This window comes from Phyllobates terribilis, unplaced genomic scaffold, assembly GCF_046119375.1.
Source record: "Phyllobates terribilis strain yellow unplaced genomic scaffold, ASM4611937v1 Scaffold_5__5_contigs__length_657084704, whole genome shotgun sequence".
NCBI classification, from domain to species: domain Eukaryota; kingdom Metazoa; phylum Chordata; class Amphibia; order Anura; family Dendrobatidae; genus Phyllobates; species Phyllobates terribilis.
Window position 1 is genome coordinate 409,945,980 of NW_027362765.1, and position 24,987 is coordinate 409,970,966.

At 47.1% G+C, this 24,987-nt stretch overlaps 1 protein-coding gene across 4 annotated transcripts in view; it reads right to left on the reverse strand.

The window, feature by feature from the left end:
• STK32C (serine/threonine kinase 32C) overlaps positions 1-24,987 on the reverse strand; it is a 428,186-nt gene that overhangs the window by 245,134 nt on the left and 158,065 nt on the right. The window contains exon 2 of one of the 4 annotated variants that reach the window (XM_073685115.1): positions 18,187-18,298. The exons of the other annotated variants lie outside the window; for them this stretch is intronic. The gene's annotated coding sequence lies outside the window, so the exon portion shown is untranslated. The remainder of the gene's footprint in view (positions 1-18,186; positions 18,299-24,987) is intronic. 4 annotated transcript variants of the gene reach the window in all.

The window sequence follows — 24,987 nt, forward strand, 5'->3', positions numbered from 1 at the left end:
GCACCATGTACAGCGTGTGCTCGAGTGACATGCTCGAGTCCCTGCTCCGCATGTTTCACGGTTATTAGACACCCAAAAAAAAACATGCGGGGATCGCTCGTGCATGGCAGGCAATCCCCGTAAAGTTTTTTGGCCGCGAAGCATATGGGGCAGAGACTCGAGCATGTCACTCAAATACCCACGATACTAAATGCATACCAGAGCACCCGATGCAAACTCAAGTAGCGAGCACTTGCTCTCAACACTAGTCGCCATATCGTCATCTTTTTTTCTTACTTTTGAAAAAAATCCCAACCCCAGCCCTAACCCTAGCACAACCCTAGCCCCAGCACAACCCTAGCCCCAGCACAACCCTAGCCCCAGCACAACCCTAGCCCCAGCACAACCCTAGCCCCAAACCCAGCCCTAACCCTAGCCCAATCCTAACTCAAGAGTTTATTTTTGACGCCGTTCCTTGTGCGGTATAAGTGATTAGACGACTTTATTCTTCGGGTCGGTGTGATTACAGCAATGCCAGAATCATATGGGGTTTTTATGACTGACAGCTGTCACACACTAAAAGACGCATTTTTTGTAAAATCTAGTTTTTGCATCGCCATATTTTGAGAGCTATAATTTTTCCAAATTTTGGCAGACAGTCATGTGACGGCTCGTTTTTTGCGGGATGACTTGACGTTGTTATTGGTGCCATTTTCAGGCACGTGACATTTTTTGATCGCTTTCTATTCCGATTTTTGGGAGGCAGAATAAACAAAAACCAACAATTCAGGAATTGTTTTTTTTTTTTTTTTTTTATTCTGTTCCGCGTGTGGTAAAATTGATGAGGCAGCTTTACTCTTCGGGTCAGTACATTTACAGCGGTACCACATTTGTATAATTTTTCTATGTTTTGGCGCTTATACACAATAAAAGCTATTTTATAGAAAAAAATATTTTTTAGTATCGCTTTATTCTGAGAGCTATAACTTTTTTATTTTTCGGCTGATGGAGCTATATGGCGGCTTGTTTTTTGCGGGACGAGATGACGTTTTCAGCGGTATCATTTTTATTTATATGCGTCTTTTTGATCGCGTGTTATTCCACTTTTTGTTTGGCGGTATGGTGATAAAGCATTGTTTTTTTTTTTTTTTTTTTTACCGTGTTCACTGAAGGGGTTAACTAGTGGGACAGTTTTATAGGTCAGGTTGTTCCGGACGCGGCGATACCAAATATGTGTACTTTTATTGTTTTTTTTTTTATTTTTTTTATAATAATATTTATTGATGGGTACATTATATTTTTATTTTTGGTGTATTATTTTTTTTATTTTTTTATAATATTTTTGCACATTTTTTTTTTTTTTTTTTTTCCACTTTCACACAGTTTATACACTTTATTACTTTGTCCCACTCTGGGACTTTCACTTTTTTTTTTCTGATCGCCTGCATGGCACAGGAATGGAGCACCATCCCTATGCCATGAAGGCTGTCAGAAGTGCACAGTGTGAAGATTGCTTGGAGATGCACTGCGCATGTCCAAGCAATCTTCCTGCTCTCTGGTGACCCGGATGTTGTCATGACGACATCGGGTCGTCATGGCAACACCCGGGAAGCCTTTGCAGACTGCGCTGGAAGCCGGAAGAGGAGGTGAGTATCGGCGATCACCTCCCCTTGCCCCCGCAATGCCGCGATCGACTTCGATCGACTTCGATCGCAGCATCGCGGGGGTTAATGTGCTGGGAGCGGTGCGTGACCGCTCCCTGCACATAGTACCGGGTGTCAGCTGTGACAATCAGCTGACACCCGGCGGCGATCGCGCCCGCACAGCCTGTGTGCGCGCGCGATCGCCATGACGTACTAATACGGGTCTGGCTCTTAAGTCCCAGGGCACAGACGCGTATTAGTACGTCAGATGTTATTAAGGGGTTAAATATAAAAACTAAAAAAAAAATTTTTTTAGCTACATTTTTTTGGGGGGATATACATGTGTAAAACTGTATTTAATGAATAAAAAACATACGGGATGACAAAAAACAGCACATTGCCAAGGGAGCAGTGCATATAGCATTACATGTGCAAATTCATATGTACAGTCCTGCTCATCGTTATTGGCACCCATGAAGTACATAATGTGGAATATCTCCTGAAAAAAATGAATCAAGTGAAAAAGTTTCTTGTATAGAGCACTCGTGATAAATACAAAAGAGCAAATGATAAACAATAGTTTAAAACAAATAACAATAGGAGGGAAAAAAATAAATAAATAAAGCTTTCTGTGACACTGGTATTGGCACCCTTTACATTAATTTAGTATGGAAACACATCGCCTGTGGTAAATCAAAAAGAGATTCACCTGTGATTAATTGTCGCTGCCCATGTGAGATGAATTAGCCAATAATAATAATTCCTTCAATGTTTTAAAAAGCCACATGGTAGGCCTTGTTCCTTTGTCACAATGGTGAAGACAATGGAGTTGTCTGAGGACATCAGAACTGCTATTATTAGCAAACACAAGACTTCCAAAGGGTATAAGGCCATCTCCAAAGACCTTGGTATCCCAGTTTCAACAGTTCGCAATGTTATTGAGAAGTTTGCCAAGCATGGAACCGTCAAGAACCTCTCTGGACAAGGGGGAAAGAGGAAAATTGACAAAAGATGTCTTCGAAGGTTGGTGCAAATAGTGGAAGAAATACCCCGTCAAACATCCAAAGACCTGAAGGCCTACCTGGACAGTCTAGGGTCATGGTTTCAACAAGTACCATACGCCGAACACTAAACCAAGCAGAGCTTTATGGACGAAGACCAAGGAAGAAACCATTGCTGAAGAAAAGACATAAAAAGGAATGACTGATCTTTGCCAACGAGTACCTTGACAAACCACAATCCTTCTGGGAAAAAGTTCTGTGGACAGATGAAACAAAAATAAAGCTTTTTGGCAATGCAAAGCAACAGTTTGTTTACAGATGGCGCAATGAAGCTTATAAAGAAAAGAACACCTTACAAACAGTTAAGCATGGTGGAGGAGCCATAATGCTGTGGGGTTGCTTTGCTGCATCTGGTACTGGAGGCCTTGACCGTATCACAGGAATTATTAAATCAGAGACTTATCCAGAGATTTTAGAGCGACATGTCGTACCCAGTGTAAGAAAACTTGGTTTGAGTCGAAGATCATGGGTCTTCCAGCAAGACAATGACCCAAATTACACATCCAAAAAGACACAGGAATGGTTGAAAAAGACAAAAATGGACTGTTTTAAAATGGCCAGCAATGAGTCCTGACCTCAATCCCATTGAAAATCTTTGGGGTGAGCTGAAACCTGCCACTGGGAAAAAGAACCCTGCAAACATTCAAGAGCTTGAACAAACTGCAAAGGAAGAGTGGGAGAACATTCCAGCTGAGCAAGAAGCTTATGGATGGCTACAAGAAACGTTTGGAGACTGTCAGCAATGTCAAAGGGTGTGCAGCCAAGTATTAATTAGGGGTGCCTTTATTGCTGCACATGCTGTTTATTTTGTTTCTTCTTTGAAATTGCAACATAGAAGTTGAAAAACAATGTTTTATTGTTGTATTACTTTGGACCACTAATTAAAAATTCTTGGGGATATAACTTTGGTACATTTCCATTTATTTCTGAAGATATTGTACAGTCTATGAAAAAATGAAGGGTGCCAATAATGGTGAGCAGCACTGTATGCAGCAAAAAATGCTCTTACCCATAATGTGATGCACTATGCAAAGTTACCACAGAAACATATTCCCCAATGAGTGTTTTGCATGTTTTGGTCTTGCTTCCTCAGGGGGTATAGTACACTAAACTGTCCAACAGGGCTTTAAATATCATAAACACCAAGAACAGTGAATGGGATCCAATCATGTCGGTGCATGCACATCCCACTGCACACACCAACCGCCCAGCTCGTGGCTATCAAGGCAGACCGCGCATGATGGAAGCAGGGAGGATTCCGGTCATGTATTAGCTCCCGGCCATGTGCAGTCACCATAGTGATGCCGAAAGTCAAGTGAGGGCATGAAGTGGCAGAGCGCATGCACACAAATTAGATTCATGGATGTTGAAAAGACAAATATGCCTAAAGATTAGAGATGAGCGAACATGTTCAGAAGACGTTCGGTAATTTCAAATTCGGCATGAACATTGCACATGCGGATTCGTGATAGGACCCCCGAGCTTTTTTACTCAAAATATGCAAAATTTAGCCAAAGTGCGGTAAATGATCCCATTTCCACTAACGCATTTTTTAGGACTTTGGCTCGGTTAGTGATGCTCTATGATGAGCGGGGGGACGTGTTTGATGAGGGTAGAAGGTGGGGAGAGGTCAGAGGAGTGGCAGACTGTTATACTTTAATTTTTTTTTATTTTTATTTCTTAACTTAATGTGTGCAGATTCTGGCAAGCAAATCAGGGTGCAGGAACCATCCACAACGTCCAGACACAAAAGCTTGTGTTACTGGCTGCCGAAGTCACATGTCCCTCTCTATATAAAGATCGGACATGTTGTTTTGGCGCCATTTTGACAGTGTAACAACACAGAGAGACTGCCCCTGCTGCTGCTCCTGAATAGTGAGAGAGTGAGATAGTTAGCTAGGTGGTTGCTTGTAAGTCAGATAGTTTAGATAGATAGGATCCTGTGTGGCTGTGAAATCGATCTTCCAGCAGATTAATAGATTTTGCTAATACTGTGGTCCAGACAGAAACACCAGGCCACATTTCAGCATAGAACTCTGTTGTGCTGATATGGTGCTCCATGAAAGAGTACACCTTTGAAACTCTACCGTGTTACATAAAGCAGGACATCTGAGCTTGTAATAGTTTTGCGCTGAGATTCTGCTCTATGCACAGCTCCACAGTACAAAATCTAACTTTTTTTCTGTTACTACCATGCTACATAAACAAGGCCACATCTGAGCTTGTAATTGTTCTGCGCTGAGATTCTGCTCTATCTAGGGCTCCACAGTAGAAAATCTAAATTTTTGTTGCTGACAGCGTGCTCCAGCCACACTATCTGAGCAAATATATACTAATTGGTAATTTAGTGACAAGTGACTTACAGGTCTGGGCATAGGTTTGTTAAACAGCTGGTTAAAAGAGATGAAGGGTACATCCAACATGAGTGGGTAAAATCGAGGTCGTGGTGGAAGGGAAAATAGGCTTGGTGTTCAAGGTGTACGTGGGGTAGGTGGTAAAGTTAGTGAAAGCTCTACTGAACAAACACCGTCACGTCCTATCCAAAGACATCTGACAACTTCTGTCACTGGACAGGCTACTCCACTCCCTTTCTTTGGCAGCCACACAGTGGTACGCCTTGTATATGAGGGCCAGAAAGAACATGTTCTCCAGTGGATGGCAAGCGCTACATCAAGTGGCCTCTCCTCCTTTTCCTCCACCTCAGAATCACACACAGTAGAGTTCTCAGAGGTGGCACCCCAATTACCCTTGTTTCCCCCCACGTCACAACTTTCCAACCGCCCAACTGACTGTAGGAAACCACAGATGGGTGAGTCTGGAGAGCTGTTCACACATTCTATGGCATGGGAATCAGAGGTCTGCTCTCAAGATTCACAGACTCAAGAGAGGGAAAGCATCTGCACAGATGCCCCAAATTTTTTTCTGTTGGATCCGAGCAGTATCCTGACTCTCATCACCAGACGTTAACACCCTGGGGGGGAGGTGATCCTAATCTGAGACTCAGATACCTGAGGCTCACGCGGACTGTACTGTGCTGTCAGGGCAGGAAGAGGAGGAGGGTGACTCTCATGGCCAGAAATGGGAGAACAGAGAAGATGATGATGATGTTGTAGATCCCACTTAGTGTGAACCCAGAGGCATGCAGCTGAGTAGCTCAGCAGAGGAGGTGGAGAATGAGGAAGACTAAGAGGTTAGCTTGCAGACTCCTGCACGGAAATGGAGTGATGCAACCATGACAAGCACTGCATCCTCAGCCACAACTGTGGCTGTGGCCAGCAGCAGTCGTGGATCTGCAGTTTGCAGGGGTGGCAAGGGTTGCCAAGCCTGGGCCTTTTTTGAGACCCCAAAGAATGCGTTACTCTGGGAATCTCATTGCGCTAAAATGCAGACTAGCGGGCCTTGACAACCACTGGCCGCCCCATAAACTGCATCTGCTGCATATTCCTCCTCCATCATGGTACCAAGTGATCTCACATAGGTCTCCTTCCGCAGAACATCCACTTGTCTACCTGTTGCAGTCGGGGTGAGTGAGAGGCCATCAGCTGTTACTGAAGTGGACATGCCTACTGTTTTTTTTCCCTGAGCACACCACATCTTTCTCAATCCAACGTAACATCTCCGCCTGCACCTCACCCACAGTCCAGCAGTTTGGCGTGTTCACCCTACTCCACTCTCTCTCAGCACAGCAGCCAGCCCTCGGTCTCGCAGTTGTGGTCACATAAAAGATTGTTTCACCCTACACATGCCAAGGCTAAGAGATTGAACTCCACCCTCTCCAGTCTGTTGGCCACGGAAATGCTGCCTTTCCACCTGGTAAATACGGAAGGTTTCCAAAAGCTGATGGCCGTCGCAGTCCCCCAGTACCAGGTGCCCAGTCGCCACTGCTTCTCTAAGAAAGCTGTGCCTGTGCTACACCAGCATGTGACGGCAGACAACATCACCCATTCCTTGAAAAAATCTATGTCTGCCAGGGTGCATTTCATGACTAACACCTGGACGAGCAAGCATGGCCAGGGGCATTACATCTCGCTGACTGGGCACTGTGTGAGTCTGGTGGCTGTGGGGGTCGGCGGGGAAGGGTCTGCTCCAAAAGTCTTGGAATCCCTAAGGCTTGAGGAACAAACCTCTCTATGTAACACTTTCTCCACTGCTTCTACCTCCTTACCCTTTTCTTGGGCCTCCAACTGCCCTCAACCTGTTCCTTAATGAGACACGCGTTCCAACAGTGCAGAGCGAATACACACCACCTCCGTATTGCGCAGCTAGGGCTCACTGCAATCAGGCAATGTTAAAATTAATATGCCTTGGAGATTGCAGTCATACAGCTCAAGAGTTGTGGACAGCTATCCAGGCCGAGTTTGAGCAATGGCTGTCTCCACTGAACCCGGAGCCAGGGAAGGCTGTGTTCGATAACGGTGCGAACCTGGTGGTGGCCCTACACCGGGGCAACCTGACACACGTGCCTTGCATGGCTCATGTCCTCAAATTTGTGGTCCAGCAATTTCTCTGCCATTATCCCGGCCTGGATGCGCTATTGCAGAAAGCACGGTCGCTGTGTGCTCTCTTCCGCCGTTGGCACCCTGTGGGTCATTGACTTGCATTGCTACAGAGGTCTTTGGCCCTACTGGTTAACCGGTTGATATACGATGTCATGACACAGTGGAATTCCACTCTGCACATGTTGCAGCGACTGTGGCAGCAGCAACGAGCCCTGACCCAGTATCTCATGTTGCATAGCCTGGGTCAACGCAGTAAGGACGTGGTGCAAATCATGTTTGTGGAGTGGGCACAGATTAAGAACCTGTCACCCTTCTACACAGTTTCGAAATGGCTACTAAGATGGTTATCGCTGATGAAGCCGTCATCAGCATCACTATTTCGGTCACCTAAATGCTGGAGCACACTTTGAATAGTCTGCGGGAGGAGGTGGTGGTTCCAGAGGAAGAGGAGGAAGCAGAGGAGGATGTGGAAGGGGATAACAATATTTCTAAGTACCAGACTGTCATTGCACAGGCATGTGCCTAGGGAGAGTGGATTACAGTGATCGAAGGGGGCTCGTGGTACCAGACAAACTGTTAGTGAAGATGCAGGAGCCGAGAAACAAATGGAGGAGGATGAGGAAGTGTTATGATCTGCAACATGTACTAAGGAAAGATAGGGGAAAGCTGTCCCTACAGTAAGTCTAAGCTGAATCCCTACGATGTAGCGTGCTGCCTGTTCCTAGCGAACAGACCCGCCTTAGTCCTCGGCTAGTCTGAACGAAGACCTATAGCATAAGGGGAGGGGTCCCTAAAAGAACTAAGGACTGGAACAAAAATGGGACACCTCCTAAACAGAGAAGTTGTTGCAGAACACAAAAAGACAAACTGACAAAAAGGTACTAGAGGTCCCAGAAGGACCAAGCGAACTGGCAGAGATAGGCACTGAAGCACCTGGCTAGAAAAACAGTCAAACAACACTGAAGTCCAGCACAGCCAAAAGGGCGGAGCTGGAATATAAAGGCAGGTGGTCACGTGACCGCAAAACATAAGATGCAAAAAACAAACAGGAGGGTTCTAACAGGAAGAGGTGCTGGGCATGCATCAGTCAGGAGATGAAGAGGATAATCATCCCCTCTCTATTTTCCGTGGTTGGCGGGAGGGGATGGAGGAAACAAGCTTCAATGTTACCCCGCCACCAACAGACCATGGACTTGGACCTCATGGAAGAGCCCGTCACATGAACGCCTTCTTGCTGCACTATCTGCAACATGATCCCCATATTGTTAGGATTCTAAATAGTGCTTACTACTGGGTTGCCACTCTGTTAGATGCACAGTACAAGAGTAAATTTTGCCAGATGCCTTCCGCCCTGGAAAGGGACGCGCACATGCTGGAGTATCGAGACAACCTTAAGAGTGGTTTTCCCCAAGACAGCAGTGAGGCACAGAGTGTGCATCACAGTTGTAGACTTCCAACCCCGGTAACGGTAACATCAATTCGTCAACGCAAAAACATTAGTAACAGCAGCAGTGTAAGTGGCAGAAGCAATTTTTGTGTGTCGTTTCACACATTTTTTAGACCAGCCTGTGCACCAGCACAACAGAGTACAAGTTTGACATGTAGTGAATGACTGGAGAGGATGGTGCAGGAGTATCTTGAGCTCAATATCAATGTCATCAGGGAAGGTTTGGACCCTTTTACATTTTGGTCTTCAAAAATGGAAGAGTGGCCTGAGCTCGCCTCTCACGACAAGGAGGTTTTATCATGCTCGGCAGCCAGCATTCTCTCAGAACGTGTCTTCAGCGCAGCCGGCTGTCCCCTGAAAATGTAGACCGCCTAACTTTCATAAAGATTAATAAGTCATGGATGTCCAAGGACTTTTGCACCCCAATCGCAGACTGCGCAGACTAGGTGATGGTGTAGTTTTTAGTGTGCTGCATTGATCTCGCATTATTGCAGTCTATGACATCTTTGTCATGGCCTCTGTGCCTGCTGTTGCTACTGCTGCTGATGTTACCAATAATTTTTTGGAAATGTGAACACTCCTGGTTGGGTCTCCATTTGGCATGTTTCCTGTAGTGGAAGCGGTGTATACTATTTCTACTCTGGTGAAATTGATGCCACTTTGGTGGTGTCTGCCCCTAATTTTTTTGAAATATGGAGACTCCTGGTTTGGTCTCCATCTGGTGTGTTTCCTGTAGTGGAAGGGGTGTATACTATTTCTACTCTGGTGAAATTGATGCCACTTTGGTGGTGTCTGCCCTTAATTTTTTTGAAATGTGGAGACTCCTGGTTGGGTCTTCATCTGATGTTTTTCCTGTAGTGGAAGAGGTGTCGGTCCCCATTATACTATTTCTACTCTGGTGAAACTGATGCCACTTTGGTGGTGTATGGCAATAATTTTTTGAAATGTGGAGACTCAAAGTTGGGTCTCCTTTATGTGTGTTGCCTGTAGCAGTAGAGCTCCGAGACCAGCAGGTCTGTATTTACTTTCTGTCAATTACCTGTGTTACTATCCTTAAATTTTTCTACCAATAGTACTCTATGAAACTGCTGTTTGAGCCACCTGAGTGTAGCTGAGCAGAAAAGCAGTTTGAACTGTTGCATGTGGTATCAGGTCTCCCAGCACAGCAGGCCTACACCGATCCCTCATTCATCTCATCTTACTTTGAAGTTCAATTCAAAGCTGTAAATGCTGGCCCAGACCCTGGTATCTCATGCTGTGCCATTATAAAATTTGTACTGTGGGTCAATTGATGCCACTTTTCCTGGCGTCTGCTCCTAATTTGAGCTGTTTTGGCAGCTTTTGGGCCCCTTTGAAGGTGTTGTCTATGCGTTTGGTTTTGCCTCCCATTGAATCCAATGGGGTTCAGATATGTTCGACGAACGGTTCGTCTAACAGTTGGTCGAACATTGGGAAATTCGATGATCTGAACCGAATCGAACCTTGAAAGGTTCTCTCATCTCTACTAAAGATGAGAAATAGAAGGGAAAAGGCTGTCATAAAGTGTGAACATTATAATAAAGTGCTGGTGCATGTGCATGGTAATGCAGTAGTGCCAAGTGATTTATACTTAGAAAATATATTTATATCATTGAAACCACTGTTGATTCAATATCCCTTGATACTAGTAAAGTGCAAAAGTGTTACTGTGAATCTACTATATAATTGTCTTATCCCGTCTGTCTGTCTGTCTGTCTTTTTGTCTGTCTGTCTGTCTGTCCTGGAAATCCCGGGTCGCTGATTGGTCCGGCTGCGGCCAATCAGTGATGTGGCATTTCTGAAAAACATGGCGGCCGTTAGCGGCTCATGTGCGGCACGGAGGTCAGCGGCGATGCAGCCGGGAGATGCAGCCGGCTACTCGCAGCATAAGTCCCCCGACCGCAGGCGCCGCTGACCTACAGCTATCGTCGGGAGATCAGCGGCTACGGCCGCTTATATAATGAGGACATGTGTGACGCCCCTCCCCTCCTCTCCCCTCCTCTCCTCTCCCCTCCCCTCTCCTCCCGTCCCTCCCCCCGCTCGATCAGGACCCCGGCACCCGGCGTCATACTTACCCCTCCCCTCCTCTCCTCTCCCCTCCCCTCTCCTCCCGTCCCTTCCCCCGCTCGATCAGGACCCCGGCACCCGGCATCATACTTACCCCTCCCCTCCCCTCTCCTCCCGTCCCTCCCCTCTCCTCCCGTCCCTCCCTCCGCTCGATCAGGAACCCGGCACCGGCGTCATACTTACCCCTCCCCGTGCCTCCGCAGCAGCTCCTGTGTCTTCTGCTGATGCTCTGTGACGTCTCAGGTCAGAGGGCGCGGTGATGTCTTTACACCGCGCTCTCTCCTGACCGGTCACAGCGCACAGCGTCAACATGCCGGCTACGCTGGAGTCCAGAGAAGCAGCTGAGAAGGGAGGTGAGTATTGGATTTTTTTTTTTTGTATGGGGCCATAGGGGACCTGCATGGGGCACTATGGGGGGATGGATATACAGGGGATATGACTTCCTGCATGGGGCATTATATGGGGGGAGAGGTGACATCCTACATGGGGCATTATATGGGGGGGAGAGGTGACATCCTACATGGGGCATTATATGGGGGAGAGGTGACATCCTGCATGGGGCATTATATGGGGGGAGAGGTCACATCCTGCATGGGGCATTATATGGGGGGAGAGGTCACATCCTACATGGGGCATTATATGGGGGGAGAGGTCACATCCTACATGGGACATTATATGGGGGGAGAGGTCACATCCTGCATGGGGCATTATATGGGGGGAGAGGTCACATCCTGCATGGGGCATTATATGGGGGGAGAGGTCACATCCTACATGGGGCATTATATGGGGGAGAGGTGACATCCTGCATGGGTCATTATATACGGGGGATGTGACTTCCTGCATGGGGTATTATATACGGGGGATGTGACTTCCAGCATGGGGCATTATATGCGGGGGATGTGACATCCTGCATGGGGTATTATATACGGGGGATGTGACTTCCTGCATGGGGCATTATAAAGGAGGGTCGGGAGACATATGCTAGAATACCCGATGCGTTAGAATTGGGCCACCATCTAGTATAACATAATAGCCTAAGTACATGATATATTGAGCAATATATCTATCTATGTATATCTATAGATATACATATATATACAGTATGTATATATAATAAACTGCATACAGTACAGACCAAAAGTTTGGACACACCTTCTCATTTAAAGATTTTTCTGTATTTTCATGACTTTGAAAATTGTACATTCACACTGAAGGCATCAAAACTATGAATTAACACATGTGGAATTATATACTTAACAAAAAAGTGTGCAACAACTGAAAATATGTCTTATATTCTAGGTTCTTCAAAGTAGCCACCTTTTGCTTTGATGACTGCTTTGCCCACTCTTGGCATTCTCTTGATGAGCTTCAAGAGGTAGTCACCGGAAATGGTCTTCCAACAATCTTGAAGGAGTTCCCAGAGATGCTTAGCACTTGTTGGCCCTTTTGCCTTCACTCTGCGGTCCAGCTCACCCCAAACCATCTCGATTGGGTTCAGGTCTGGTGACTGTGGAGGCCAGGTCATCTGGCGTAGCACCCCATCACTCTCCTTCTTGGTGAAATAGCCCTTACACAGCCTGGAGGTGTGTTTGGGGTCATTGTCCTTTTGAAAAATAAATGATGGTCCAACTAAACTCAAACCGGATGGAATAGCATGCCGCTGCAAGATGCTGTGGTAGCCATGCTGGTTCATTATGCCTTCAATTTTGAATAAATCCCCAACAGTGTCACCAGCAAAGCACCCCCACACAATCACACCTCCTCCTCCATGCTTCATGGTGGGAACCAGGCAAGTAGAGTCCATCCGTTCACCTTTTCTGCGTCGCACAAAGACACGGTGGTTGCAACCAAAGATCTCAAATTTGGACTCATCAGACCAAAGCACAGATTTCCACTGGTTTAATGTCCATTCCTTGTGTTCTTTAGCCCAAACAAGTCTCTTCCACTTGTTGCCTGTCCTTAGCAGTGGTTTCCTAGCAGCTATTTTACCATGAAGGCCTGCTGCGCAAAGTCTCCTCTTACCAGTTGTTGAAGAAATGTGTCTGCTGCTAGAACTCTGTGTGGCATTGACCTTGTCTCTAATCTGAGCTGCTATTAACCTGCGATTTCTGAGGCTGGTGACTCGGATAAACTTATCCTCAGAAGCAGAGGTGACTCTTGGTCCTCCTTTCCTGGGGCGGTCCTCATGTGAGCCAGTTTCTTTGTAGCGCTTGATGGTTTTTGCAACTGCACTTGGGGACACATTTAAAGTTTGCCCAATTTTTCGGACTGACTGACCTTCATTTCTTAAAGTAATGATGGCCACTCGTTTTTCTTTACTTAGCTGCTTTTTTCTTGCCATAATACAAATTCTAACAGTCTGTTCAGTAGGACTATCAGCTGTGTATCCACCAGACTTCTGCACAACACAACTGATGGTCCCAACCCCATTTATAAGGCAAGAAATCCCACTTATTAAACCTGACAGGGCACACCTGTGAAGTGAAAACCATTTCCGGTGACTACCTCTTGAAGCTCATCAAGAGAATGCCAAGAGTGTGCAAAGCAGTCATCAAAGCAAAAGGTGGCTACTTTGAAGAACCTAGAATATGACATATTTTCAGTTGTTTCACACTTTTTTGTTACGTATATAATTCCACATGTGTTAATTCATAGTTTTGATGCCTTCAGTGTGAATGTACAATTTTCAAAGTCATGAGAATACAGAAAAATCTTTAAATGAGAAGGTGTGTCCAAACTTTTGGTCTGTACTGTATATATATAAAAAAAAAAAAAAAAAACATTGCCAACATTTTTCTTTGAATACATATTATTCACAGACCTAATTACACAATTGGTTATTTTTTATGATAGTTTCCCTTTAAGGTAAATCTGGATGTCACAATGGTACAAAACATCAGCTGCTCATGAGTCATATTTAGAATTATGCCCGTGGCACAATGTATTGTGATTTAAGTTACTTGTGGGCACAGAGAATTGCCTTAGGCGATATTCACTCTTTGTTTGATAGATCTAATTTCCCATATGTTTTTTTTTATCAAAATCAAAAGTGTTTCCCTCTTCCATCACTACAAGGTTGGAAAAGTCAATATTAGAATGCACTTTTTTCCACCAAAAAAGTAGGATTCCATTATAATTATCTAATAAAAATATCCATATTTAAATGTAGTATGTTGTATTAATCTAATACGCAGTATTTGAAATAATCTGTATGTCATCAATGGAGTAGTAATTATACAGATCAAAGGCTGGGGGCCTAGGATCTCTGCTTGCACCCCCTGGTGTGAACAGGTAGTTGAAGGAGGTAATCTGATGGAGAGCAGACCTAGAGTATGTATACAGAGTAACAACAACAAGTTGCTGACCATTGTTGGAAAGGCAAACTTTGTGTACATCCTAATTACCAAAGTGATTCTAATCAAGATGAAGTGACCGGCCTCTGGAGGCAACTGGCACAGCGCCATGCCATGAGGCCTCACTTGACAATGGAAGGACAATATTTTCCAGGCTATATCTATAACATCCGAGTTTGACACAATAAATGGATATATCTATGATCCTGGTCCTCAGATGCCACACCCAATCTTTAGAATTATTATGACATTTAAAGGGTTTGTCTCAACTTAGAAAGTTATGACCTAGGAGACAACTGTCTGATCACTTGAGGTCTGACCAACTAGACAACCCCTTTAGCAGGCAGCGATACCATTACTATCATACCATTATTATTGCATTTTGTAGTATTTCTCAGAATTATGGGTAAAATGGCTATATTTTAGGGGAGGTTATTTGTCACAGGTGTGTCAGGTGTGACAGACAGTCTTTCTGGATCCAGCTGTAGAAGGTGCTTGGCTCTGCAGGCGCCTTCTTGATCATTTCATCTCTGTGGTGTAGTGATATCCTTCTCCCTCTAGGACCTAGCAGTGACCTCCACCTTCGGCTGCTAATTGATACACCCTTGCTGGATGTTTAAATACCTTCAGTCATTCCAGAGAGTCGCCGGTGATAGCTCTATTTTCTTCTATCCTGTCCTGAAGTACTAGTAGTTGGCTAGTGTCTTCTTGGAGTACCCATGGAGGATAGTTGGTGTGATCTCTCTGATGTCTTCTCAAGCTAAGTGTTTTCCCTTGTCTGTTTACCTGTTTGTCTTTAGTTGCAGTGGGGACTGACTAGTGCTCACCCCGTCCCCTCCCTCTCTAGGGCCTATCGCTAGGGGCAGTCAGGGATTAGGCTTCCTGCTCGGCGATAGGTGCGGAACCTATTTAGGGACGTTAGTGCAGTCAGGGTGACAGATCTGCCTAGGGGTCTCCACTCTCCCTTTCCCTAGTGTTTGGGCTTCTTCTCCTTCTTCCCTTGATTGTGCACTTAGTCTTTCCCTCACCTTGCGTGACATTATTAAAGTGATTATTTTTTATAATGTAGTGGATTATTATTTTAACATTTTTATCCAAATAGAGGTTACTTTGTGGCGTTATTTCGCATTATGTGAAAAAATTGATAAATACAAGAATTTATTTCAAGCTAATTTTTTTTAACGCAGTAAAATAATAATTGTATTTCTTTCCTCCATTGCTGTTCCTCAGCTAAGGTGACCGATACAGGGGCAGGGCTTTATTTATGATTGGTGGGTGTTTATTTCCTGCGTTTATCAGAATGTATTCACATTTTTTTTTCATTCTCCACGTTTTTTTTTACGTTATATTTTTATGATGTATCCCCGAATGACCAGAACAGGCCTTTCACGTCTTCATTTTTTTTCTTTTTGCTTTACTATGCTCTAACAGGTAATGTTTCTCCTTGTGGAGAGTGACCTCCTGACATGTCAGGGTAAGGAGACTTATAGGCCGTACAATGCTCCTCTGGGAAATAAATATGTAAACTGTCTCTTTAGAGAGGAAGAGAAATTTAACTCTAATGCCACCTACTGGAAGTAGCAATCCTAAAAGTCATTGCTGACCTTTTAATAAGCCTTATCACATGACTCAGGATAAAAGCCAAAACAAAATCTCAATTTGCAGACACGTGTTTAGGGGTGTTGCCCCTGCACAGTGCAAAGCATGAGATTGGATTTGGCTGTATGAGAGGTCTCTGACAGGGTTATAAGGGGCAACATTTCTCCTTGTAGAGAGTGACATGCCTGACATGCTAGTGTAAGGAGACTTATAACATGTTTAATTTCCCAAATGAGCATTACAAAGCCTATAAGTCTACTTACACTGACACGTCAGGCATGTCACTCTATACAGGGACTAACATTATCCCTTAGACTCCAGTCAGTGGCCTCTCATATAGCCAAATAAGATCTCATTCTTTTCACTGAGGAGGGGCAACACCCCGAAACATGTCTGCAAATTGAGTTTCTGGTTGGGCTTTTAACAAGGTGCATTAAAAGGTCAATATTGACTTTAAGGATTGCTATTTCTAATAAGTAGCACTAGATAGAGTTCAAGTGCTCTTCCTCTCTGAAGGGACAATTTGCATATTTATTTTACAGAGGAGCATTGTAGAGCCTATAAGTCTCCATACCCTGCAATTTGCATGTTTACTTAACTATTTGTTAGGGCTGTTTTATCCTGTTAACTTGGGCTTTTATGGCAGATCCAGTTATAGTGAAACTAGCTGGAGCTGGGTTGTGTCGCTGCGTTCATTGAATGCACAACGCTGCAGTGATCAGGATGGCAGAAGTGGTAAAATGTCCCTTTTGCCTTCTCCTGTAGGTGATTGGCTGTCTCAGAAAGCCGAGAACTCGACCCACGACCCATAATCTCAGGTGATAAAACGGTTTTTAAAGCGCCGTAAAAGATACAGTTGTATCAGTGGTCACTAAAAGGTTAATTAAAACAGTCAATTGGCATCCAAAGTTAACCGAGCAATATGTCTTTAAAATACTAGACGAGCCCATTGATGGACACTGTAAAACCGAAGACAAAATATAGATCTAGACGTAATAAAATACTAAAATTACTGGTAGCCGAAAATCTTGTCTACAAATGACGCCATCATTTATTTGCAGATTCTACAGCTGCTAGGCTTGGGTCAGTCATATTACACGAGAGCCTATATGGCTATATGGTTTCCAACACTCTCATTCAATAAAGTTTGCTTTATTTGCAGAGGAAATTACTTTTGTGGGCTGCAATCAAAGCATTTTATGAAGGACTGTGTTTAATTGAGTAAATCAAAGTGATCTTATGCATTACAGTCGCGCTATATGACTCATGTAAAATGAGCCATTGTGTTCTCGATGACATTGCATAAGCAGAAAGATCAGAAGGAAGACAAACAGCCTTGGATATTATGCTGGAACGAATAAAGAGAAGGGGGGAGGTTAGAGCTGTAATCTGCAGAAGAGTAACACTAGCTCACAGGAATGCATTCAAAGAAAAAGACGGGAGACCGCTGCTCCATCGCTTGGTATTGGGTTCGGTGCCAGTAGGTGCGGTGACTCACCCTGCAGATGTTTCATTTTGCCCCCTCAGGGGTCTTTTTATTGAAATACTCCAGTTACATTCTGTAGGGATCCTCGGCTCCTTCAGTCACATGAGTAAGTACAGAAGCAAATAGCTTGTTTAGACACCACAACTTCTTCATTCTAGATGACTTAACCCTTCAACTGCATTATCCTTCAAGACTGTACAGAGCTGCATATGTATTAAAATCATACAGGAGCATAACAACCAGGGGCGTACATAGGAATCATGGGGCCCCATAGCAGAAGCTCTAATTGCCCCCCCCCCCCCCAAAAAAAAATGTAAATAATTGTCGGGGTCACCAAAGATCAGATCTCACAACTTTCCATCCTTGACAGTAATTTTCCTCCTGCTGACGTCCTAGATTCCTCTTTCATTGCCCCATAAAGTGTGATGCCAATAAAAGGGCCCCCCAAACACAGTATGAAACCCCCATGGTGAATTCCTCCACAGGCACAGTATAATGACCCTACTGTACCCCACCTCAACTCCCAGGGTAAAGTATGCTCACCCCAACACAGTATGATCCCCCAACTGTGAGCCACTAGAGAGGATGGTACATAATAAGGGACGGCGCTATACATAATAAAAGAGGAAACTATATAACTAAGGATGGCGTTATACATAATAAGTGAGAACACTATATACTAAGGGACTGTGCTATACATAATAAGGCTACATTCCTGCATCTGTGTGCAGTGTCGGTGTGCTGCCCTGTTTTACTGACGCATTGAGCATGTCCTATTCTAATCCTCAAAATCGGATCAAAACAGGACATTCTCTGACCCTCTTAGATCTCATTCTCAGATCCGTGATTTTCATGGATGTGTGAATGGATCTATAAAACTGTACGAGTCCGTGGACCATCCGATAAAAAGATCTGGCAGCACACGGACATTTCACACAAATGTGAGAATGTGGCCTAAGGGATTTTACAGATAACATTATCACTCCAAGTCACACAGTGCAGATACAGAATAATATTTACATCCAGGCACTTACCGCTGACGTCTCATCTGATCAGAGTCGGTTTCTGCTGCTTCTTCTCCATCTGGTTGGACCTTCATGTCGACATCTCCCAGCCACGACTCGTCTTGTCACGATGATCTCCAGCCTAGAAAATAACAAGGTCACATATTGTATGTATACAAGTGTCTCCCCCGCTCTGCGTCCTTGACTACAGATATGTAACCCCCCCCCATTAATATACTATTAGCCACTTAGTAATCAAAATATAAAGTGATAAGCAGCACTGTGCCCCCCATTAACTATAATCTGCACCGGCCAATAATATAAATTATTCAGTCTCTGTGACTCTCCCCAATTAACTGTAAGGCTATGTGCACACGGAAAACATACAAGGCTTCACAGTACAAGCAAAGTGAAACCCCCATAATTGCTCTCTCCCAGCATCCCCATCATTGCTCTCTCCCAGCACCCCCGTCATTGCTCTCTCCCACCACCTCCATCATTGCTATCTCTCAGAACCCCCATCATTACTCTCTCCCAGCACCCCTGTCATTGCTCTGTCCCAGCACCCCCGTCATTGCTCTGTCCCAGCACCCTCATCGTTGCTCTCTTCCAGCACCCCCATCATTGCTCTCTCCCAGCACCCCCATCATTGCTCTCTCTCAGCACCCGCATCATGCTCTGTCCCACCAACCCATCATTGCTCTCTCCCAGCCACCATCATTGCTCTGTCCCAGCACCCCCATCATTACTCTGTCCCAGCACCTCCATCAATGCTCTCTCCCAGCCCTCCCATCATTGCTCTCTCCCAGCACCCCCATCATTGCACTCTCCCAGCACCCCCATCATTTCCTCTCAGCACCCCCATCATTACTCTGTCCCAGCATCTCCATCATTGCTCTCTCCCAGCCCCACATAATTGGTCTCTCCCAGCCCCCCACCATTGCTTTGTCCCAGTGACGCGCCCCTGGGCCTGTGCTGAGTAGCATTGAGCACGCGGGGGCCTACCCGGAGCCGGATCTGAGAGGGGTAGTAGTTTCGTGGCGGTGACCCGGTCCGTGCCCAGGGAGTCAAGCTGAGCGGCAATCTTTAGCAGTAGATGTTAGAGTGTTCGACTACGCCACCCGTTGAATGCGGCTATGAAGCCGCCGCTGCAGGGCAGACCGCTGAGGCCGGTGGTACGGATGTGCAGCGTGGATGGTATAACCCCCAACGGGAGGGGTATGGCCTCAGGGCAGCCGACGTGAATGATGGGGTTAGCAGAGTTGCTCGCAGGCACCAGGAACCACTCAGAGACGGTGCGGTGTAGTTCAGGGTCTTTACTGGTGGCAAAGGTAGACCCTCCCGGAGTACTGGCTAGCGATCGGGGCCTGGTCAGTCTGTGAGCAGATAGGATCTCCCCTGGCCAGGCGGAGTTGTAGGCCTCCCCAACTAATTGTACTCTTCTGGCTACCTTGCTAGAGGCGGGTAAAAGTAGCCCACGTCCCTGAGTGTACCGTGTGGTGCTCACCGTATGGCCGGTGAAATCCCCTGCCGGGCGGTTTCTGCTGCTGGGTAAGGATTAGTCCCCACAGCCTCGGACTCCGGGTCCGGTAAGAACTCTTCAATCAGGGCGAGCTCTACAGCTTCCAGCCCCTGACTCCTTTTAGCACTGCTCCCACTGAGCTCCTGATCTTTCTTTCCTATAGCTGCTCCTCTCCAGACCAGACTGTGTCTCTGTCTGGGACTCCTCTTCTTCTCCCTAACCCTGCCTCAGCCCTAGTTTTATATAGGGGAAGTTCTTCCCCTCCCAGGACTGGGCAGGAGGTGTGGCATGCATAGGATTCCTAACCAGGAGACCTCCCACCTGCTCTCAGACGTAATACTGCTATTACTGTGGAAACCAGACCCCTGGGGTGCCACATTCCCCCCTAGTGAAATTTAGTACTCCGAGACTAAACATATTTTTGTAAACAAAACAAGTTATAAACAAAAACAGCATAACAAAGAAAAACACATTATGATGGTCACGGCGTGTCCGCAACCGGGTGCAGTCTTTGAAGAAAACAAAGGTGTCCATTTCACCAAGAGACAGGGAGCCGTAACCAGGTAGGGGTCTGTCCTGCCCCGAGTCCTTAACAGTCTTTAGTCCATTCCTGGGTTACGCTCCAAACATATGTACAAAGGATTCCGGATAATCCCTAAACGACACCTATAAAATAACTAAAAATACACAATTATTTACAGGCAACAATAAACAGGTAAATACAAATAAACAGTCTAAACACTTAGATCCTCCAACGTACGGGCAACTGGCCTCTAGTGGCTCTAGTGGACCTACGGAGCTGACTGACTGGTCCTGAGCTACGGGGTGTAGGAGCTGTCAAAGGTAAACTGGGCAGCTGTCTACGGGCTCTTTGGCTCACTAGGGGTACGGCAGGCTCACTATAAGCAGAGGGTTGATCCTCCTGGTCTGCTTGTGTGGGGTCTTCTGCCTCCTGGACCGGCTGCTCTTCCAGCTCTACCTGTTTCTCCGTAGGCACTTGGGATGCTGGTTGGAGGAAGGTGAGGACGGGTACCACAACTGCGCCATTGACTTGAGTCCAAGACCGAGGGAAGTCTCCGAGCACAGTACTAACCATATCTTCCCTTTCCTCTGCGGGTCGAGGGTCTTCTTGTTCTTCTTCAGGGCTTCGTAGCTGTTCGGGACACTTCTTCAGGTGATCTCGGGATACAATGGCTGTGGTTTCTCCTCCATCCTTACTGATTATGCAGACTTTCGGGTTCTCATGGCTAGAGGGCAGTACGGTGTACGGGTCCTTCTCCCACTGGTCGTCGAACTTGTGGAGGCGTCTCTTCCTCTTCAAGACCTGCTCTCCAGGTACCAGGGGAACAGCGGGAGCATACTGGTTGTAAGTCTTCTCCTGTCTTTCTCTAGCTTGACAGAGACTTCGCTCCACGCTCTCCTGTACTTTCCGGTACTGCTGCTGCCTTTCTGTGTCCCAGTCTGCTTCTGGTGAAGTGTCCTCGGGTGTCAGGACTCCCATCTCCAGATCAACAGGAAGCTTACCAGGTCTTGCTCTCATTAGGTAAGCCGGGGTACAGTTGGTAGAACCTACCGGGATGTGGTTGTATAGGTCCACCAGATCAGGCAGTTTCTCAGGCCACAGACTGCGTTCCTCCAGGGGCAATGTTTTCAGAAGATCTATCACCACCTGGTTCATTTTCTCGCAGAGCCCATTGGTTTGCGGATGATAGGGTGTTGTTCTTATCTTCCGGCAGCCATACAGAGTACAGAACTCCTGGAAGACTTCCGCTTCAAAGGCAGGTCCCTGGTCCGTCAGCACCTGCTCCGGGTATCCGTGTGGACGGCAGAAGTGCTGCTGGAAGGCTCTAGCTGCTGTTTGAGCCGTTAAGTCCTTGACCGGGACCACCACCAGGAACCGGGAGTAATGATCTACGATTGTGAGGGCGTAGACATACCCAGATCTGCTTGGAGCCAGTTTCACATGGTCCAGGGCTACCAGTTCCAGTGGCTGTCGGGTGATGATGGGCTGCAAGGGAGTCTTCTGGCTGGCACGGTCCTTCCTTCTTAGGTGGCACGGTCCACAGTCTCTGCACCACCTCTCGATGGTTCCCCTCATGCCTACCCAGTGGAACCGCCCGCGCAGCAGGAACTCCAGCTTCTTCCACCCGAAGTGCCCAGCTCCATCGTGGTATGCCTCCAGTACCATAGCCGCGTCTCTTCTTGGCACCACTACTTGCCAGATCAGTTCATGCGTCCGGGAGTTAACCATTCTGCGGCACAACTTCCCCTTGTAAAGGAACAGTCGACTCTTCTCAATCCACAGTTGCTTGGCCTCCTCCGGAGCGTCTGGGTCAAGGCGGGCATCTGGCTGAGTCAGCATCTCCTTCACCAGTCGGACGGCGGGGTCACTGTCTTGCGTTTCCGCCCAGTTGTAATGAGGTAAGGGATTGAACGTAGCGGATTGCTTACTCCTTACACGGTGGGAATACTGGATAGTCCCATGACGGTGGAACGCGGGGAGTTCAACTTCTTCCAATTCCTCTGGATCTTCCCCTACGTCCGGTAGGTTTGGCATTCTGGACAGGGCATCCGCGTTGGTATTGGAGCGTCCTGCCCGGTATTTGATCGTGAACTCATAGTTGGACAGGCGGGCCATCCATCTCTGCTCCAGGGCACCGAGTCTTGCCGTATCCAGGTGTGTCAACGGGTTGTTATCCGTGTACACGGTGAACCGGGAAGAGGCGAGGTAGTGCTTAAAGCGTTCGGTGACTGCCCACACCACTGCCAGGAATTCTAACTTGAATGAGCTGTAATTCTCAGGGTTTCTTTCGGTGGGTCGCAGTTTTCGGCTGGCGTAAGCAATTACCCGTTCCTTCCCCTGCTGGATCTGGGACAGTATGGCTCCTAGCCCGATGTTACTTGCGTCGGTGTAGAGGATAAAGGGCTGGCTGTAATCCGGGTACGCCAGGATTTCATCCCCCGTGAGGGCCATCTTCAGCTGGCGGAAGGACTCTTCTTCCATCTTCTCCCATCTGAAGGGCGGCTTCTGGTTCTTGGCCTTCCTGGACTGGCCTATCAGGAGGTCCTGCATAGGAGCTGCCTTTTTGGTGAAACCGGGAATGAATCTTCGGTAGTAGCCTACCAACCCGAGGAACTGCCGCACTTCCTTTACGCTGGAGGGGCTTGGCCATTCCTTAATTGCGGTGATCTTATCAGGGTCGGGAGCCACTCCGTCAGCACTCACCACGTGTCCCAGGTACTGCACCTTTGGTTTCAGGAGGTGACACTTGGAGGGTTTCACCTTTAGGCCGTAGTTTGCCAGGGCTTCGAACACTTCTGCAAGGTGTTTCAGGTGGTCCTCGTAGGTCTTGGAGTAAACGATGACATCGTCCAGGTATAACAGGACCGTCTCGAAGTTTCGGTGTCCCAGACAGCATTCCATCAACCGTTGGAAGGTTCCTGGTGCGTTGCAGAGTCCGAACGGCATGCAGGTAAACTCGCTAAGTCCCATCGGGGTGGTGAATGCGGTCTTCTCCCGGTCCGCCTCTGCTACAGGAACCTGCCAGTACCCGCTAGTGAGATCCAAAGTAGAGAAGAAGTTAGCAGATTTTAAAGCAGCCAAAGACTCCTCTATCCTTGGTAAGGGGTACGCACCTTTGTGTGTGATACGGTTGATTTTCCGGTAATCTACACACATTCTCATGGTGTTGTCTTTCTTTTTAACCAAGACTAGTGGAGCTGCCCAGGGGCTACAGCTATCCCTGATTACCCCAGCCTCCTTCATGTCTCTAAGCATCCCCTTGGCGTGTTGGTAGTGTGCAGGGGGTACGGGTCGGTATCTCTCCTTTATGGGAGGATGGTCTCCCGTGGGGATGTGGTGTTCTACCCCCTTTACTCGCCCGAAGTCTAACGGGTGTTTACTAAACACTCTCTCGTACTCTTGAACCACCCGATAGACTCCCTGTTTCTGGTGTGAGGGAGTGGAGTCAGTACCCAAATGTAGTTGCTGACACCAGTCCTCTATTGTTTTCTTAGAGCCGTTACCTTCCTCTGGTTGAGATGGAGGCAAGGGTTCCACGGACTGTACAGAATTTTGATTGATGGTATACAATTTGGCTAGCGTAGCATACCGGGGCAGGTGTACTTCTCTCTTCCCGATGTTTATTATGCGAACGGGCACCCTCCCATGGCGTACATCAACCACCCCCCGTGCTGTCAAAATGGTGGGCCTACTGTCTGAGTAGACGGGTTCTACCAATGGTAGAACCATTGTCTCTACCTCTTAGACCAATAGCTGCCCGGCACCAAATCATCATTTCACTTTTTGGGGGCATGGCAATAGGGAAAGGGTCACACATTCTCACGCTTCCAATCTCACCACCGGAGAGTTCCACCTGTTGCCGTCGCATCAGTGCCCGGATCTCTTTTTGGAGCACTCACTGCTGGCCGGAGCTGGCGTTCTTGGCAACCTGCTGAAAAATGAAAATCACCTCTGCAAGACAATTTTCAATCACATTAGTTCCTAGCGTTATCTTTGGGTGACTCTCGCGCTTGTCAATGTCTACAATGATCAGTCCCTGTGCTGCCAGTTCGACTCTACCGATTTTAATGGTCATCTCTTTGAATCCGATCTGTGGCACGGGTTGACCATTGCTGGCGATGATACTCAAGTCGTCGTCAGGGTAGCGGGTTATATCCGAGTCATTCCAGTACTGCTTGAAGAGCACGTACGGGATGGTGGTGACCTGTGACCCGGTGTCAAGTAGGGCACTCATAGGAATGCCATCCAGTACCACAGGCAAGACTGGACGTCCTCCCACATATTTGTCATGCCAGTTCGATGGGCCTGGTGATCTTATTCCTAGGGGTCGGCCCTCTACCCCAGGTTGTGCCAGTTTAAAGGACAGTACCTTGCCATATGTCCGGGTTGATTACAGCGGCGGCAGATGGGTTGTCCGTCCTCGTTGTATCGGTCGCTGGGTCTTCCTCTGGCCGGTGGGGTCCTCCTTGGTCGACGCCACGGGATGTCCTCCGGTCCGGATGCCAGCTGGATCTTCCCTGGAGCAGAAACCTGTAACGACTGCACAGTTCGGGTTAGCGCAGCAACGCTTTTAGCTAGCTCTTGGACCTGATGGTGCAGGTCTGGAGCCGGGTCATTGTTCAAAGCCTGCGCATCAGCCCCCACAGGCCCTGCCGACAAGGGCGCCGCCTCCTGGTGGTAAGCGGTAGTAGGGCGCCTGTGGGTCACAACGCCACCCGGTGCCGGTTCTCGGAGCACCCGGATGGCTCTGTCCTTGAACTGTGCAAAGTCCAGATGAGGATCCTGT